This window comes from Choloepus didactylus, chromosome 20 (assembly GCF_015220235.1).
Source record: "Choloepus didactylus isolate mChoDid1 chromosome 20, mChoDid1.pri, whole genome shotgun sequence".
In the NCBI taxonomy this organism is placed as follows: Eukaryota; Metazoa; Chordata; class Mammalia; order Pilosa; family Megalonychidae; genus Choloepus; species Choloepus didactylus.
In genome coordinates this window covers 37267969-37273328 of record NC_051326.1, presented here as the reverse complement: position 1 = coordinate 37273328, position 5360 = coordinate 37267969, and positions in this window count along the sequence as shown.

Here is a 5360-nt window from a genome sequence, read left to right as displayed (position 1 = left end):
GAAACTGAGATGTGTAAGGATCTAGGCCTCCATTCCCAGGTCTCTCCACCTCCACACACCATGGTCTCACGGTCTACACACCACTACCTCCAAACTGGGTCAAACTTCTCTATTCTTCTTACACATTCTACTTCTTAATCTTGCGCCTCACAGTCACCTGAGGACCTTGCCATCTATGGCACAGAGAAAATAAAAGTCATCAGATGGGAACTTTCCAGACATTGTGCTCCCAAACCAACTAAGTGTATCTATATTTACAACCTTGCTCCTTCCTGGAAAGCCATTTTCCACTTCTCCAAGGCTAATCATCACCATCCCCATCTGTGCTCTTGACCACACCTCCTACCTTATCCTCAGTAACTTCTGGAATCAACTGGTTATCCTTCTTTCTTCAGTATTTTCAAACAGTTCCATCTCCTCATAAACATATTTAAATGCATAAATATTTTTTAATGTTTTCTTTAATCTCTCACCATCTGCAGCTAACATTCCATCCTTCTTCTCTTCAAACTAAACTTCTTGGATGAGTTGCCTACCTCTGCTATTTCATTTTAACTTCCTTTTAGTCTCTGACCTACTGCATATTTCTGCCTCAAACACTCCCCTGAAATTGCTCTTGCCAATGTCACTGTAGCAGTTGCAATAGTTTGTTATTCAATAACTGTTCTGCCCCCCTTTTACCTGCTGGAATAGTCCATCCCTTACCTACATTAGGTTCAGAAGTCCAGATAATTTATTTGTTGCCCTGCCTTATAGCTAGGGCATATGTGTGTGATCCACTTCTAGGCAACTGGAACACAGGAGAACTCTGTTGGTGGGTGATTTGGACAGGATTTTCATCTATGATATAAATGGAGACAACTCCGAGTAAAAGATGTGTTTACAATCATGGGACAATATGTTTGCCACTGATGCAGCCATACTGAAACTTTGTGGGAAAGGCCTAAGGAATTACAAAAGAGCATCTACTCCTGTGCTTATAATCACCATGCATCCAATACCAAACAGCAGGTCTTTATTTCCTGCTCATATATTTCTTGAGAACTCTAGTTCTGGATCAATATGAGATGAGGAAACCGACAGTTAATGACTTTCAAACCCAGGATTTCCTTTCAGGTTCACTGTCTCCAAAACAAGTGCTCTAAACTCTATGCCAGGGTTTCTCAGAGTGTGGCTGGCAGGAGCTGGTGGAGTCCAGGAGTCAATAGATTAAGTGGGCTGAGCATTTTGGCAGATTCAGAGGGAAGTGCACTGAAATAACTTTGATATCAATTATATTTGAAATATTAGATCAATTAGATTGTCATAGAAATCCTGCTACTTTCTTCATAAGCACTGCATAAAGAACATCTGCACATACATTAAAAAAAACTGTGGTTTTATTGTGTCAGCTAACAATTAATTATTTCTAATGTATTTTCAGATCACCTTTATGGTACTGAATATACTTGTTGAGTTAGTTTGTTTTTTTGGTTACTACTCTTTTGTAATATATCCTCAACGTGCAAAAATAGAATAAGAATGCACAAGTATTTCATCAAGTGTTAGAGTTGTGATGAAAATTGTAACAAATACTGCAGCTCAGAATAAATCATAAGGAAAATAGTCAATAAGTCTCCATTTTGAATTTTTAAAATGGGAACATGTATGCACAGGAACAAAATATCTCACCAAATCTGAGGAGAAAAAGTATGGCCTGAAGTAGCATAGTGAAATCTCTGAAAGTCAGATTTTCTGAACTCACAATCAATTACTCTTCTCTCCAGTAAATCCTCCACTGTATAATTTTATCCAAAAGTGGCATGAAATCGTTCAAAGGCTAGTCCCTCCATTTGTGCCTTGGCTTCCTCCCATTCTCATCTGCCCAGGAGCTCGTTTCTGCAATCATACTCTCTTACTCCTGAGGAAGTTTAGATGTAGGAAAAACATCTTGCAGGCCCAAAGGCACCTTCAGACCCGGTGAGGGGAGTAGGGGGGGAATCTGATAAGAACATTCAGGCTCCTGAAACCCAAGGAGTTTGAACAAAGCAGGACATATTATTCAACCACAGGGCATGGAACAATCACAACAGCCAATCTACAATCCTTAATTTGAATATTTACTCAGTCTATCACAATAGCTCACTTACAACCTTTAATTTACATATTCACTAAATAATCACAGTAGCCTAATGGCAACCCCTATTTTGAATGTTTACCCATGAATCACAATGTACAAAACATCTCAAACCCAACCTCCCTTTGATTAACCTTTTAAAAAACCCACGTGCCAAAAAACGTGCATGCCTCTCTCTTGAGCCTGGCCCGCACACACCTCTTGAGCATACACTGTCTTTCTCTTCAATAAACTTTTCATACTTGCTTATACCCACTTGTCTCACCCTTGAATTTTTTCTTGAGTTGAGATGGTGGGCCTGAACGGAGCTCCAGTATCATCTTCCAAAATGAGAACAGAGTTCTGGTAACAACTCATACATCTACAATTTCATTTCCACTTGATTGCTCCAGTCAGCATCAACAACAACAACAAAAATCCACATCTGTGACGTGAGTAGCGCCAGAGTCCAAACACAGGATCTGACAAGATGGCGGGGCTGCCCGGCAGGATTACAAGGAAGCCCAGCATTTGCCAAAAGAACCAGTTCACGGTGTGAAAGCAGAAACAGATGAGAGCAATGTCCATTATTTTCATGTGGCCATTGCTGGTCCTCAAGGTCCCCCCTCTGAGGGAGGGACTTTTAAACTTCAACTATTCCTTCCAGAAGAATACCCAATGGGAGCCCCTAAAGTATGTTTCACATCCAAAATTTATCACCCTAATGTAGACAAGTTGAGAAGAATATGTTTAGATATTTTAAAAAATAAATGGTCCCCAGCACTGCACATCCTCATGGTTCTGCTACCAAGCCAGGCTTTGTTAAGTGCTCCAACTCCAGATGGTCCATGAGCAAATGAAGTGGCGGAAAGTGGAAGACCAATGAAACCCGAGCCACAGAACAGCTAGAACATGGACTAGGCTAGATGCCATCAATAATATTCAAGTTGATCTGATCAAGTGTGTATCACTTCTCCTGTTCTGTCAAGATTTCTTCATTTATTGTTTGCATTTAATGGACACATTCTTAGAAACATTACAGAAAAAAAAAGCCCAGACATCTTCAGTCCTTTGGTGATTAAATTAGCAAATCTCTGTCTGTCTTGTCGCGATTCACTGTTGTAAGGCATGAGCAGAGGCTAGAGGCATCATCTGGATTGTTGCAAAGGTTTAAAGGAGTGACTCCCTCCTGCTTTTATTCATTTCCCCCAGCATGGTTTGAGTAGAAAGCACTGTGAATGAAAGTAGTTGTCAGGCTTGGCTCCAGGGGTGTAGCTATTTTTTATTTTATTTTATTTGTATTTTTGATGAGGGAAGTAGTTTTATTTTAACTTCATGTGCACCTTTCCACCCTTTTTATGGTGATCTAAGTAAACGCATTGGTTAAAAGCAGCTAACCAGTTGTTCTTTAGAACATACCCTCTAGACATGTCTAACTTTATTTATACCCTGTAGATGACAATCTTGATTTTTTGAACCAAAATTGGTACCATCACAACACTCACTAATAACACTGTGACTTTTGCTGTCAAGTGTAGAATCCTCCCTTCAAAGAAGAAAAAAAGAAAAAAACTAGTGACAATTTGTATGGCTTGTTTGGAAACTTCTTTAAATTGTATGATTTATTTTTAAAAAAAAACTCTCTCTCCTGCTTTGTCTCTTACCTCACTGTTCATTCTCTCCTCATCCTACTTCTTTCAAGCTTCTGTCTACTGCAATACACTGAATGAGCACTTGTCAAGTCATCAACAACCTTCATATTGCCTGAATCTAACGTCAATTCTCTATATTTATGTATCTCACTTCTCAGCTCTATTGGCTCTAATTGATCATTCTGTCCTTCCTGAACACTTACTGCTTTTGTTCTCTGGATTCTGCTGCAAAAAAGAAATGACAACCTTCTTTGTGTTTAGTAACACAAACTTCCAAAAGAGAGACTTCTACTCATGAGTACCAGCTAATAAAATTGCTCCTGTTGGGCAAAATTTTGAATTTTGTTACCTCTTTTCTAACCAACAAGCCAACCATAGCCTGCCCTTAGAAAAGGCCTATTCCTCTTGCAGATAATGAAACCAGAGAGGTGGGGTCATAGCACTCTGAGCAGGTAAACTGAGCTAAAGACTATGCTCAAAGAAGCAAAAGCTCCAGAGGACCCCAAAACTGGGAAGCATAACTAACAAATAATGTGATTGGTGGGTCACAGGAAATTCAAGAAAATAGGTCATAATAAAATATTTTCTCATTATCATTGCCCAAACTTAGCCTGATTTGCCCTCCACTTTATTTCTCTTAACTCCAGACTACGCTTCATTATACTGGAAACATGAAAATGATATTGTTCTGACCCCCTACACTCAAGCATGAGCACACCCTTCCCACCATCGTGAAAAACATGAGGACTGCCCTTGCCTATGACCCTAATAATATGTGGGGTTTTCATTACATTAGGGAAGAGGGCGTGGCTCAGGGACCCAGGCCTTAAGGAAAAACTGCAATGAGCAACACCTTAGAGAATAAGAGGTTTTGTAAGCATGGTCTTCTTCTAGAAAATAATGATTCCTTATGGAAAGGGGGACCTTTTGCAGCAGATCTTCAGATTCTGGAGCAGGAAGAAGGGCTATCATCATCTTTATTATTATTCTCATTAATAATAATAAATGCAGATATGAGGCAAGTAGGGATATAAGATAAATTAAAGACAGGCTTCAAAGTGAATGAATCAAATGAATGAATGAATCAAATGAATCAAACACAGTCATCCCAGCACTCTACATCTGTGCTTCATATACACACGTTGGCTAATATCTCCTTGACCCTCTCCTAATGGACAAGTATAAATATTGACCTAAGATATTATCAGTCCCCAGAGCCAGCACTAGGCATACATTACTTTCCATATTGTTGCTTTGCCATTTTGCAAACTCAGCATTTCCATGTTTCTTCTATTACTGGAGACCTTTACTGTCCTCAGTGCTTCTTTTCTCTGTATTTTAGTTTCCCCTATAATGACTTCTACTCTGATTTATTTCTGTCTTCTGACCTCTGCCCTTGCAAACAACTAATGATTCTTTCTATACTGTTCAAATGAAAAGTGCCCCCAGAAGTGGATTCCACATGATCAAGCCAATCAACTTATGCTATTTTATTCCCTATTGGATGAAAATTTTGCATCAGGTCACCCCCTATGCAACTGGTAGACTAATGACAGAGATGGCCTTCTAACAAAAGGCCAATTACTGTTGCAGATAATAATGACAAAAGAGAT